This window comes from Rana temporaria, chromosome 11 (genome assembly GCF_905171775.1).
Source record: "Rana temporaria chromosome 11, aRanTem1.1, whole genome shotgun sequence".
Classification (NCBI taxonomy): Eukaryota; Metazoa; Chordata; class Amphibia; order Anura; family Ranidae; genus Rana; species Rana temporaria.
In genome coordinates this window covers 28,167,662-28,182,554 of record NC_053499.1, presented here as the reverse complement: position 1 = coordinate 28,182,554, position 14,893 = coordinate 28,167,662, and the positions used below count along the sequence as shown (strand labels likewise).

Below are 14,893 nucleotides of genomic sequence, written 5' to 3'. Positions count from 1 at the left end.
CTCAGGCATTCAAACTGAGCGCGGGAAGCGGGTATCGGCGTATATCGCGCACTCACGATTTCCCCTTATTTTAAGGGGGAAAAAGTGCGCGGTATACGCCGATAAATACGCTAGGTCCCTGCTATGCCTACCTTCCGCCTGAACTCTTCCCACTCTGTCCTGAACAAAACAAATATTCAAGTCAGCTCAATTCCACCTTTCATAAGGTCTAGGTTTGGCGTACCAATAATTGGACATTTTTAAAGCACCACTCAGGTCTGACGGGTGTACAAAAAAATGAAAATGATGCTCTTTGGAATATTCAGGAAACCCTCATGCTCACATCTCATTACCTTTTGTGGAGGTTATAATTGCGCCAGGCCCTTGGAACAGAAAAGATCCTTGCCTTGAGCTACCTTCCTAAACATGCCGGGGTGATGTCTCAGCAGAGCTGCGTACTAAGCCACATGGCAATACAAAACCTCCATTTAGTTATGGATATCATTCCATTTCTCCGTTATTTATTGGATTCTTCTCTGCTGGGGGAAATGAATGAATATTGAAGCCTTGCTGTGTTAAAAGGAGTGAAATCCTCAATACGCACGCTGGCATTGAGGATGTGAAAGGCGGCTGCGTTTGATTGATTAAATAGATTCCTTTTCCAGATTGACGTAGCTATACAATATTGAGCATGCAGTATTTATTAACAGTATTCTGTGCTGGATATATGGACAGTGATAGACATCTCTGGGATTGTACAAGCTTCTGAGATAAATCTGGGTCACTCCACCTCTTGTCTAAAAATCCAGTAAGCTTTTAATAGTGTTTGTGCTATCACAGAGGAGTATACAAATGAAAAGCATTGATGGATTTTCCTGTGCTGCTTAGTCTGCCTCACGCACTCAGCCAATCATGCGTCTGGCCTTTCATTTTGAGGCTTTATATTCACAATGCTGCTGTAAATCTAATGCTGAATTATATCATTTTGTGTAAGGGGAATATATATATGATTGGGACCACTGAACCATCTTAAATAAGGAAGGTCCAGTGCCGGCCCAAGACATTGCGCTGCCTGGGACCAAGAATGAAATGCTGCCCCCCCCCCCCCCCAAAAAAAAAATCACGCCAACCAAAAGGCCCCCACATTCATTATTTTATATCATGATAACTAAAGGGGACCCGTCATGGCTCTATACATGTATAAAGGAGTATAAAGAGGACCTGTCATTGCTCTATACATGTATAAAGGAGTATAACGAGGGCCTGTCATGGCTCTATACATGTGTAGGAGTATAAAGAGGACCTGCCATGGCTCTATACATGTATAAAGAGGACCTGTCATGGCTCTATACATGTATATAGAGGACCTGTCATGGCTCTATACATGTATAGGAGTATAAAGAGGACCTGTCATGGCTCTATACATGTATAGGAGTATAAAGAGGACCTGCCATGGCTCTATACATGTACAGGGAGTGCAGAATTATTAGGCAAGTTGTATTTTTGAGGATTAATTTTATTATTGAACAACAACCATGTTCTCAATGAACCCAAAAAACTCATTAATATCAAAGCTGAATATTTTTGGAAGTAGTTTTTAGTTTGTTTTTAGTTTTAGCTATTTTAGGGGGATATCTGTGTGTGCAGGTGACTATTACTGTGCATAATTATTAGGCAACTTAACAAAAAAAAAATATATACCCATTTCAATTATTTATTTTTACCAGTGAAACCAATATAACATCTCAACATTCACAAATATACATTTCTGACATTCAAAAACAAAACAAAAACAAATCAGTGACCAATATAGCCACCTTTCTTTGCAAGGACACTCAAAAGCCTGCCATCCATGGATTCTGTCAGTGTTTTGATCTGTTCACCATCAACATTGCGTGCAGCAGCAACCACAGCCTCCCAGACACTGTTCCGAGAGGTGTACTGTTTTCCCTCCTTGTAAATCTCACATTTGATGATGGACCACAGGTTCTCAATGGGGTTCAGATCAGGTGAACAAGGAGGCCATGTCATTAGTTTTTCTTCTTATATACCCTTTCTTGCCAGCCACGCTGTGGAGTACTTGGACGCGTGTGATGGAGCATTGTCCTGCATGAAAATCATGTTTTTCTTGAAGGATGCAGACTTCTTCCTGTACCACTGCTTGAAGAAGGTGTCTTCCAGAAACTGGCAGTAGGACTGGGAGTTGAGCTTGACTCCATCCTCAACCCGAAAAGGCCCCACAAGCTCATGTTTAATGATACCAGCCCAAACCAGTACTCCACCTCCACCTTGCTGGCATCTGAGTCGGACTGGAGCTCTCTGCCCTTTACCAATCCAGCCACGGGCTCTTCCATCTGGCCCATCAAGACTCACTCTCATTTCATCAGTCCATAAAACCTTAGGAAAATCAGTCTTGAGATATTTATTGGCACAGTCTTGACGTTGCAGCTTGTGTGTCTTGTTCAGTGGTGGTCGTCTTTCAGCCTTTCTTACCTTGGCCATGTCTCTGGGTATTGCACACCTTGTGCTTTTGGGCACTCCAGTGATGTTGCAGCTCTGAAATATGGCCAAACTGGTGGCAAGTGGCATCTTGGCAGCTGCACGCTTGACTTTTCTCAGTTCATGGGCAGTTATTTTGCGCCTTGGTTTTTCCACACGCTTCTTGCGACCCTGTTGACTATTTTGAATGAAACGCTTGATTGTTCGATGATCACGCTTCAGAAACTTTGCAATTTTAAGAGTGCTGCATCCCTCTGCAAGATATCTCACTATTTTTGACTTTTCTGAGCCTGTCAAGTCCTTCTTTTGACCCATTTTGCCAAAGAAAAGGAAATTGACTAATAATTATGCACACCTGATATAGGGTGTTGATGTCATTAGACCACACCCCTTCTCATTACAGAGATGCACATCACCTAATATGCTTAATTGGTAGTAGGCTTTCGAGCCTATACAGCTTGGAGTAAGACAACATGCATAAAGAGGATGATGTGGTCAAAATACTCATTTGCCTAATAATTCTACACTCCCTGTATATAGAGGACCTGTCATGGCTCTATACATGTGTAGGAGTATAAAGAGGACCTGCCATGGCTCTATACATGTATAAAGAGGACCTGTCATGGCTCTATACATGTATATAGAGGACCTGTCATGGCTCTATACATGTATAGGAGTATAAAGAGGACCTGTCATGGCTCTATACATGTATAGGAGTATAAAGAGGACCTTTCATAGCTCTATACATGTATAAAGAGGACCTGCCATGGCTCTATACATGTATATAGAGGACCTGTCATGGCTCTATACATGTATAGGAGTATAAAGAGGACCTGTCATGGCTCTATACATGTATAGGAGTATAAAGAGGACCTGTCATAGCTCTATACATGTATAAAGAGGACCTGTCATGGCTCTATTCATGTATATAGAGGACCTGTCATTACTCTTTACATGTAAAGGAATATCAAGAGGACCTGTCATGACTCTATAAATGTATATAGGAGTATATAGAGTACTTGACATGGCTCTATACATGTATAAAGGAGTATAAAGAGGGCCTGTCATGGCTCTATAGATGTATAAAGAGAACCTGTCATGGCTCTATACATGTATAAAGAAGTATAAAGAGGACCTGCCATGGCTCTATACATGTAGAGGAGTATACAGAGGACCTGTCATGGCTCTATACATGTATAAAGAGGACCTGTCATGGCTCTATACATGTATATAGAGGACCTGTCATTACTCTTTACATGTAAAGGAATATCAAGAGGACCTGTCATGACTCTATAAATGTGTATAGGAGTATAAAGAGGACCTGTCATGGCTCTATACATGTATAAAGGAGTATAACGAGGGCCTGTCATGGCTCTATAGATGTATAAAGAGGGCCTGTCATGGCTCTATACATGCATATAGGCGTATAAAAGGACCTGCCATGGGCTCTATACATGTATCCAGGAGTATAAAGGGACCTGTGAATTGTCGGCGGCCACAATGTCTTTTGCGCAAACGAATCAATGTACGCTAATTGTGGGGGTTTTTTTGGTACCAAAAATATGTAGAAGAATACATATTGGCCTAAACTGAAGAAAATAATTTATTTTTCTAAATTTTGGGGATATTTATTATAGCAAAAAGTAAAAAAATATATATATTTATAGCACAAAAAATAAAAACCGCAGAGGTGATCAAATAACACCAAAAGAAAGCTCTATTTGTGGGGAAAAAAAGGACATCAATTTTATTTGGGTAGCGGAGCTGGCAGAACGGGCTGGCGGGCATCAGTATGCTGTCCCCCTAAAAGTGCTGCCTGGTCCCATCATAGGGCCGGCTCTGGGAAGGTCGGTGAACTTTCCATGGAGTTAATCAAATTTCTACACCTGAATCAGAAGAACAAACACCAGAGAAAGGGCAATGGTCCTTTTTTGCTGTCTGTGTGCCATTAATGAAATTTCCCCTTCAGTTTCTGGCCTGGAGATGCAACATGACTATGGTAAGCCAGATAACTGCCTATAACCATCTTAAAGCGGTGGTTCACCCTTATTAACATCTTTTTAGCATAAAATTTGGCATAGTAGCGCGAGCTACAGTATGCCTGTCTTTATTTTTTTATCCCCGTACTCACTGTGCACTCGTAGATAGAAGATTACGACTCCCCGCGGGGAATGGGCGTTCCTATGGAGAGGGAAGGTGATTGACGGCCGGCTCTGGCACGTCACGCTCCCCGAAGACAGCCGGAACAGGTCTCGGCTCTTCACGGCGCTATACGGCGCCTGCGCACAGACTATGTGCAGGCGCCGTGAAGCGCCAAGTCCTATTTCGGCTATTTCCGGAGAAGCGTGACGTGCCAGAGCCGGCCGGCAATCACCTTCTCTCTCCATAGAAACGCCCATTCCCCGCTGGGAGTCGTAATCTTTTATCTACGAGTGCACAGTGAGTATGGGGATAAAAAAATAAAGACAGGCATACTGTAGCTCGCGCTACTATGCCGAATTTTATGCTAGAGGGAATTTTTTTTTTTTTTTTTTTTTTATCAATAGGGTGAACCCCCGCTTTAACCAAAACCCCCCCTGGGCCAATCTGATGTCCCCAAAAAAGGCCACAACATCACCTCTTTACTCACTGACAGTACTTGTCCTGGCCGGGAATGCCTGGAGGAGCACAATCCCGCCCCCTGCTTGTGATTAGAGAAATCATAAATCCCGCCTCTTTTGTCCAATCACTGTGCTGTGATTCGTTACAGCACAAGCTGATTTTTGGGAAGGGGGTGTGTCCCTGAATGGTAGTTTGGAAATGTGGTCACCCTACTCTTCAGTGGGTGGCAGGTGTTAATATAAAGACAGATTTTCAGGGTTATGCTTGTTGTAAGTAGAAATGATTATTATTTTTTTTACTGAGAAATGCACTGGAGTTCGGCTTTAATAATTACCCTTGGCAAGCTTCCTTTATTGCCTCCAAGGTCAACAAGAGATCTTTTTTCTTTAAATCATTCTGTAATTTCTTTTTATAAAGAGAGCTATGTATGTATGTCACATGGTGTCAAAGAATAGCAGTATCAGATGATGTGAAAATAACATGCATAGGCAAAAGAAGACATTGACTGATTTAATTGCTTTATGTTGTTTCAGCTCATCGGTATAATGTATAACAAGATGTTTAGTTCTCTCTAGAGGATTTGTCTTAGATTACACCTACACCGGATTACATACGGTCTCATTTTCCGAACTTCAAGCTATGACATTGTAAATGCCTTGTAATTTCTTATGCCGTGTACACACGGTCGGAATTTCCTTGGAAAAAAGTCAGACGGAATTTTTTCATCGGATATTCCAACTGGCCCGGATTCAAAGAGATTTGCGCTTTTTTTGCGGAGGCGCAGGGCAATGATTTTGCCCTGCGCCCCCGCAAATTTGCTCTGCTGCCCTTGATTCACGGAGCAGAAGCTCGGTGAATTGCGCGGGCACAATTGCCCAGCGCTAGAGCACGCAATTTAAATGATCCCGTAGGGGGCGGGAATCATTTAAATTAGGCGCGCTCCCGCACCGAGCGTAGAGCGCATGCTCCGTCGGGAAACTTTCCCGACGTGCATTGCGGCAAATGACGTCGCAAGGACGTCATTTGCTTCCAAGTGAACGTGAATGGCGTCCAGCGCCATTCACGAATCACTTACGCAAACGGCGTGAAATTCAAATTTCGCGACGCGGGAACGACGGGTATACTTTAGCATTGGCTGCCCCTACTATTAGAAGGGGCAGCCTTACGCTAAACACGCCGTAACTTGCGTACGCAGGGCTCGCGCAACATTGTGAATCGGTGTTAGTATGCAATTTCCATACTATACACTGAGCACAATGGGAGCGCCCCCTAGCGGTCATCGCAAGAATGCAGCCTAAAATATGCGTGGCATAAGAGCCTTATGCCACGCAGATTTTAGGCTGCAGTCGGCGTTACTGAATCAGGAGCATTCGTAACGCCGGAGCAAGTAAGCAATTGCGCTGTGTAACCTATGGTTACACAGGCGCAATTGCTTCTTGAATCTGGGCCCATGTTCTCTTTTCGGAAAGAATTTCTAGCGGAAATTCCGTTCGTCTGTAGGAAACTCAGACGGAGAAAAAAACACTTTGAAACATTGAACTCGTCGTACTGTTGTATGTCACCGCGTTATTGACGGTCAGGATTTGGTGTGACAGTGTGTATGCAAGACAGCTTGAACAGAATTCCGTCGGGAAAAATCAGTCAGAGTTCAGGGCCGATCCTAGGGTCACAGGCTCCTGGGTGCAGAAATATTTCTGGTGCCCCCACATGGGCGTGGTCATTTTACTAACTCCTCCTCTTTACAAATGTTTCTATGGCAATGACTCAACCACAGAGATGCTCCCCCACAAAGTCTTCATTACCCTGGGGTCCAGGGCTGGACTGGGACAAAAATTTGGCCCTGGACTTCATCCAGACCGGCCCACTTTAATTCAATAAAATGCTGCCCCCACCCCCCCGAAAAATCACGTCTACCAAAAGTCCCCTACATCCATTATTGTATATCATGAGAGGGGAATGAGAGAGAGGGAGGGTTGAGGGAAAAGGGGTGAGAGGAGGGTGAGTGTAAGAAAAAGAAAGGGGTGAGAGGGGGGTGAGTGTAAGAAAAAGAGAGTGAGTGTAAAAGAGAGGGGGTGAGTGTAGGACCCCTATTTACACCGAGGCGGTTTTTAGGCGCTTTTGGGCTAAAAATAGCGCCTGTAAAGCGACTGAAAAACGCTTCCGCTGCAGTCCCAGTGTGAAAGCCTGAGTGCTTTCACACTGGGGCGCTGCCAGGGCGTTAAAAAAAGTCCTCCAAGCAGCATCCCTGTTTTAAAAAATGGCCCACTGAGCTATCGGCCCACCGGGAAACTCCCTGTAGTCCCTATGGCCAGTCCATCCCTGCTGGGGTCCTTACATGATCTCTTAACAATAAACAAAATGCAGGAAGAGGAGCAGAGTACTTTATTGGGACCTGGAGTTGGGGCCTCTCTGATGGACACAAAGAGGGCTTCTGTTAGAGAGTCTGTTAGAAAGAGCCCCAGACATACTACAGACATGATACAGGAGATGGTCAGAGACTGCATGCAGACATAGTACAGGAGACGGTCAGAGACTGCAGACATGGTACAGGAGACGGTCAGAGACTGAAGACTTATGGCCAGATTCAGAGAGAGTTATGCCGGCGTATCAGTAGATACGCCGACGTAACTCGGAATCTGCGCCGTCGTAAGTTTAAGTGTATTCTCAAACTGAGATACACTTAAACCTAGCTAAGATACGACAGCCTGCGCCGTGGTATCTTAGGGTGCAATATTTAGGCTGGCCGCTAGGTGGCGTTTCCGTTGAGTTCGGCGTAGAATATGTAAATGACTAGATACGCCTATTCACGAACGTACGTCTGCCCGTCGCAGTAAAGATACGCCGTTTACGTAAGGCGTTTTCAGGCGTAAAGTTATTCCATCAAATAGCTGGCCTAGTCAATGTTAAGTATGGCCGTCATTCCCGCTTTGAAATTTGAAAATTTTACGTCGTTTGCGTAAGTCGTCCGTGAATAGGGCTGGACGTAATTTACGTTCACGTCGAAACCAATACGTCCTTGCGGCGTACTTCGGAGCAATGCACACTGGGATATGTACACGGACGGCGCATACGCCGTTCGTAAAAACCGTCAATCACGTCGGGTCACCCCCCATTAACATAAAACACGCCCCCTCATCCTAATTTGAATTAGGCACGCTTACGCAGGCTCCATTTACGCTACGCCGCCGTAAGTTAGGAGGCAAGTACTTTGTGAATACAGTACTTCCCTCTCTGACTTAAGGCGGCGTAGTGTAAATACGATACGCTACGCCGCCTTAAAGTTGCGGCGCTGTCTCTGAATCTCCTGTACTGAATATTAGTACAGGAGACAGTCAGAGACTGCAGACATGATACAGGAGATGGTCAGAAACTGCAGACATAGTACAGGAGACGGTCAGAGACTGCAGACATGATACAGGAGATGGTCAGAAACTGCAGACATAGTACAGGAGACAGTCAGAGACTGCAGACATGATACAGGAGATGGTCAGAAACTGCAGACATAGTACAGGAGACAGTCAGAGACTGCAGACATGATACAGGAGATGGTCAGAAACTGCAGACATAGTACAGGAGACAGTCAGAGACTGCAGACATGATACAAGAGATGGTCAGAGACTTCAGACACAATACAGGAAATAAACAGAGACTGCAGACACAGTACAGGAGATGGTCAGAGACTGCAGACATAGTACAGAAGATGGTCAGAGACACATTAGTTCTGGACAGACACACACCTATGCTCAGAACACTAGTTCTGGATGGACACAAACAAGGAGAGAAGGAGGGAGGGGAGAACTCTGCCACTTCGGCACCCCCACCTCTGCAGGTGACTGCAGGCGCCTGGTGTGACAAATAGGAAATCCATGTTTTGCGGCTCGTTTTTTGAGAGACGAGGCCCACTTCTTCATTTAAAATATGACCCTAAGGCCCCGTACACACCATAGAATCCATCCGCAGATAAATCCCAGCAAATGGGTTTCAGCGGATAGATCTCCCCTGGGATGGATTCCAGCAGATCGAATATTTGCTGACATGCACAACATATCCATCTGCTGGAGTCCATCCCAACGGATGGATCCGCTGGTCTGTACAGACTCACCGAATCCATCCGTCCGAAGGGATCCCCCGCATGCGTCGCAATGATTCAACGCATGCGTGGAATTCCTTATATGACAGCGTCGCGCACGTCGCCGCGTCATAATCGCAGCGACGGCGCGACACGTCATCGCCAGAGGATTTCGGCGCGGATTTCAATGCGATGGTGAGTACACTCCATCGCATTAAAATCTGCTGAAATCCAAGAGAGGATTTATCCGCGGAAACGGTCCGCTGGACCGTATCCGCGGATAAATCCTCCCGTGTGTATGGGGCCTTACAATCATGTGGCATTCAGGTTATGATTAGCATGAATGAAGAACTGCATGATTTAGGAGATCCGTCATCACAACATAAATAGTGGATCAGAAGATCCAAACCTGGTCTACTGTATTATGAGAATGAATCAGTACAGCTTAACAATCTCAACACTTTTCCCTAATTATACAAAATTCATTGGAGAATCACTGCATTGATTTTTTGTCTTCAACTTACGATAAGCCCATTAACATAAGTCCCTGGCCACAAAAGGAATTGACAGTATAAGCCCTACTTTACTGAGACACACTAGGGGCAATTTTGGTGGAAGCCATTTATTCTCCAATATGCCTTTGGTAGAAATCTTATCCTATTTCCATGCAGCTAATGTAGCACGTGGGATTGGAACCCAGGGTTACAAGAGTGCTAAGCATTTGGCCTAATCAGATAAATCATAAATAATATTACTCTATTGCAGTGATGGCGAACCTTTTTGTGCCTGAGTACCCAAACTGCGACACAAAACCAACTTATTTCTTTCAAAGTACCAACACAGAGTTAAACCTACCAGCGGCTCTGTACAGAAGATAGGACTGATCATCTCTCTGAATGAGCCAAAAACATAAGATTCTGCCAGATTCGCTCAGAATGCAGGGTTCAGGAATGTGTGGTGCTCAGAATACAATGTGCAACATACACTGACCTACCTGACACATGCACTGACCATTACACTCACCTACCTGACCATTACACTCACCTACCTGACCATTACACTCACCTACCTGACCATTACACTCACCTACCTGACACATGCACTGACCATTACACTCACCTACCAGACACATGTACTGACCATTACACTCACCGGCCTGACCATAACACTCACCTACCTGACTATTACACTCAACTACCTGACCATAACACTCACCTACCTGACTATTACACTCAACTACCTGACCATAACACTCACCTACCTGACACATGCACTGACCATAACACTCACCTACCTGACACATGCACTGACCATTAGGCCGAGTACTCACGGCAGGACATGTCCGATGAAAACGGTCTGCAGACCGTTTCCATCGGACATGTCTGGCCGGGGACTGCCCGGGGACTTCTGTTCGATGGCTATACACACCATCGAACAGAAGCCCGCGCGTAAACATTACGCGGGGCGTGTCCGCGGTGTCGCCGCGTCGATGACGCGGTGTCGCCGCGACAATGACGCGGCGACGTGGGCGGGCCGCCTTAAAAATGCTTCCACGCATGCGTCGAAGTCATTCGACGCATGCGAGGGATGCGGGCGGCAGGACATGTACGGTAGGTCTGTACAGACGACCGTACATGTCCGGGCGGACAGGTTTCCAGCGGACTGTTTTAAAACAAGTCCGGGAAACAGTTGTCCGATCCGTCCCAAAATGGTCCGCTCGGGCCAACACACGGCCAAACATGTCTGCTGAAACTGGTCTGCGGACCAGTTTCAGCAGACATGTTTGGTCGTGAGTACGGGGCCTTACACTTACCTACCTGACACATGTACTGACCATTATACTCGCCTACCTGACACATGGCACTCACCTACCTGACCATTACATTCACCTACCTGAATTTTTTTTTTTTTTTTACAAAAACAATACATTTAATCCAAATTTTGGGGGTCAATCTGGATCTTGACCTAGAGATGTGGCCAGGATAAAGCAAGTGAAACTGGACAGGAAGGAGTTGAAAGCAGCTTGAGCCTCTGCCTCTAAGAAGCTGGACACCGCGGACTCATAAGATACTCAAGAAAGGTAGCTGGGTGGCCGCACACGGAATTAACACCTTTACAGTGCAAAATTTAGTAAAATCCAAAACAGTCAATCCATGTACAGAAGAGGTATGAAAAGAAAAGTTAACTTTTTATACATGGATTGACCGTTTTGGATTTGAATTAATCTTGAACAATAAAGGTGTTCATTCATCCAGCTACCTTTGATTGTCTGCAGTGCACGTTTGGAGAGCTAGCACCTGATGTCAGAGTGAGGCAGAGTGGGCTATGCATGCCTGGAGCGGTGTGAAGTTTTCCAGAGAGGGCTCGCTGTGCCGGACAGGTTGATGTAGCGAGTTCCAGAGGATGGGAGAGGCTTTGGAGAAATCCTGGAGACGAGCATGGAAGGAGGAGACAAGAGAGTATAACAAGCATGCTTGTTATACTCACTGTGGAACCTAAGGTTGTGTTTGATCCTGTCTTCTCTGATCCTTCCCTTCTTCCACAGTTCCTGTTCCATCTCCTGTTACTACAGAGCCTTGGGGGCACTCTGCACATGCTCAGTTTGATGTGCACTACTAAAGAGTTTTTTTTTTTTTTTTTTTTTTGGGAGGGTGCATGTGATCATCACAGGGCCCATCAGCACTGTCCAGACATAGGATCAGGGTCATGCAGCCTCATTGAACAGTCAGACCCCTCCTACAAGCTTTAACCAGCGCTGGACACTGATAAGCCCCGTACACACGACCGAGGAACTCGACGTGCCAAACACATCGAGTTCCTCGTCGAGTTCAGTGTGGAAGCCGCCGAGGAACTCGGCGGGCCGACTTTTGCCATTGAACAACGAGGAAATAGAGAACATGTTCTCTATTTCCTCGCCGAGGTCCTCGTCGGCTTCCTCGGCCGAAAGTGTACACACGGCCGGGTTTCTCGGCAGAATTCAGCTCTGAACCAAGTTTCTGGCTGAATTCTGCCGAGAAACTCGGTCGTGTGTACGGGGCCATAGAAGTTACAGGACTGCTATATATTGCTGATAAGAAAAGGTATTTAGCCGTTTATAGTTACTAAAATAATTGTATTTCCATGTTCTGTGAGATACCAGATACAGTGAATGCAGAGTCCTGGGTTTAGTAACACTGTAAACATCGTCAGTACAAAAGTCATTTTTATAGGCCAATTTTGACAGATTTGGACCGAAATTTGGTGCAACGCTCCTTTTAAGCCCTTTTAAGGGCTGCTTTTTGCATTTTGATGTCTTTTTTTACTAAATAAAGACGATTTCATAGCATTGACACAAGGTGCACTGTTATCGGGAAGCAGAATTAATGTTTTGCTTAAATGTTTTGTCAGCTGATGCTCAAGCTGTTCCAAATATCACCGGGGGATCTTCATAGATTGAAATTCATTTCCTGTAGCTTCCTCGAACTCCATTTCCCGATCGCTCAATCCGGCTTTTAGGAGTGTAAACAATCGGACAAATCCCTTTGAACCAGAGATTTGATGCTAACAGCTTTATTTATTTATAGTGGGGGTAGGCAGCGAGAAGTAGAGGTGTGTCTTCCATACTGATGAAGCTTGCTTGGACAATGCGCTGATTCGGGTCTGAGCTCCCACTGTCATCTGCACTGCTGAACAAATCATGTACATCTCTGAGATTGAAAGGCTTGGTAGCCGAAGACGAGCCGGGCTTCCCATGGTTCCTTATTGCATTCATTTTTCTAACTGTTGGATATTTTTTCAACTGCTTGGTTCACCACAGGGTGATAAATGTAAAAAGCACAGGACACCAAGGCAGTGCAGTGACATGGACTTTTAAACGAAAACGCACGCAATATTCATCCATTTATATTGTCAAATAATACATTCAACGATTCACGTTGATTAACCACTTAAGCCCCGGACCAATATGCAGCCTAAAGACCCAAGGTGTTTTTACAGTTCGGGACTGCGTCGCTTTAACAGACAATTGCGCGGTCGTGCGACGTGGCTCCCAAACAAAATTGGCGTCCTTTTTTCCCCACAAATAGAGCTTTCTTTTGGTGGTATTTGATCACATCTGCGGTTTTTAGTTTTTGCGCTATAAACAAAAATAGAGCGACAATTTTGAAAAAAAAGCAATATTTTTTACTTTTTGCTGTAATAAATATCCCCCAAAAACATTTTTTTTCCTCAGTTTAGGCCGATACGTATTCTTCTACCTATTTTTAGTAAAAAAAATCGCAATAAGCGTTTATCGATTGGTTTGCGCAAAATTTATAGTGTTTACAAAATAGGGGATAGTTTTATTGCATTTTTATTTTATTTATTTTTTTTACTACTAATGGCGGCGATCAGCAATTTTTTTCGTGACTGCGACATTATGGCGGACACTTCGGACAATTTTGACACATTTTTGGGACCATTGTCATTTTCACAGCAATAGTGAAAATGACAGTTGCAGTTTGGGAGTTAACCACAGGTGGCGCTGTAGGAGTTAGGGTGCACCTAGTATGTGTTTACAACTGTTTGGGGGTGTGGCTGTAGGAATGACGTCATCGATCGTGTCTTCCCTATAAAGGGAATGACACGATCGATGCGCCGCCATAGTGAAGGACGGGGAAGCCGTGTTTACACACGGCTCACCCCGTTCTTCAGCTCCGGGGAGCGATCGCGACGGAGCGGCTATAAACAAATAGCCGCGCCGTGGTCATGGATCGCTCCCCGAGCGGACCCGACCTCCGCATGTAGCGGGGGGGGGTCCCGATCGGACCCCCCACCCGCTAATAGGCGAGGACGTACGTGTACGCCCATGTGCCTGTACGTGCCATATTGTGGACGTACATGTACATGCGGGGGTCGGGAACTGGTTAAAGTGAAGGTTTGTAGTTTATATGGGGAGTTAAAGGGGTTGTAAAGGTTTGTTTTTTATTTTCTAAATAGGTTCCTTTAAGATAGTGCATTGTTGGTTCACTTACCTTCTCCTTCGATTTCCCTTCTAAATGTTTTTTTCTTTGTCTGAATTTCTCACTCCCTGTTCATCAGGAGCATAGTGCCTGGTCATCAGGAGCAGGGTGCTACATAATAAAGCTATTGAAAGTCAATAAAGGATAGATCAATGCAACTCTTTCCTTTGATCTCTCTCTTTCTTCTTCTCTTTGTCCCTCACTTTACCACCCTCTCACTTTTTCATTCTACCATTCTCTCTCTCCACCAGGCTCTCTTTTTTCTCTCTCAAGCCTCGTACACACGACCGAGAAACTCGACAGAATCCATCAAGAAACTTGGTGGGAGAGCTTTTTTGCTGAGGGAACCGGTCGTGTGTACGTTTTTCATTGAGGAAACCATCGAGGAACGCGACGAGAAAAAAAGAGAACAAGTTCTCTTTTTCCTTGACGGGAGTCTCAATTTCCTAGTTGTGTTCCTCGTCGGGCTGGTTTTCGACGAGAAACACGATGGTGTGTATGCTAAGAAACCCGCGCTTGCTCAGAATAAAGTATGAGACGGGAGTAAAAGTAGCATTTGTAATGGAGATAACACATTTTTCACGCTGTAACAGACTGAAAAGTGCAAATCGTCTCTTAACAAACTTTTACTTAACACGCAAACACATGAGATTAGCAAAAGCAGCCCCAAGGGTTGTGCCAGTGGAATCGAACTTCCCCTGCCATTGTACGTGTTGTACGTCACCGCGTTTGAGAACGAGGAGATTTAGTTTTGACAGTGTGTACG

At 45.0% G+C, this 14,893-nt stretch overlaps 1 protein-coding gene and 1 long non-coding RNA gene across 2 annotated transcripts in view; one reads left to right on the top strand and one right to left on the bottom strand.

Annotated features, from left to right (window-relative positions):
- The window catches only part of LOC120917183, a 124,672-nt gene that overhangs the window by 15,004 nt on the left and 94,775 nt on the right, over positions 1 to 14,893 (bottom strand). The gene's annotated exons all lie outside the window — the stretch shown is intronic.
- Positions 1 to 14,893, top strand: part of SYT9 (synaptotagmin 9) — a 210,673-nt gene that overhangs the window by 112,434 nt on the left and 83,346 nt on the right. The gene's annotated exons all lie outside the window — the stretch shown is intronic.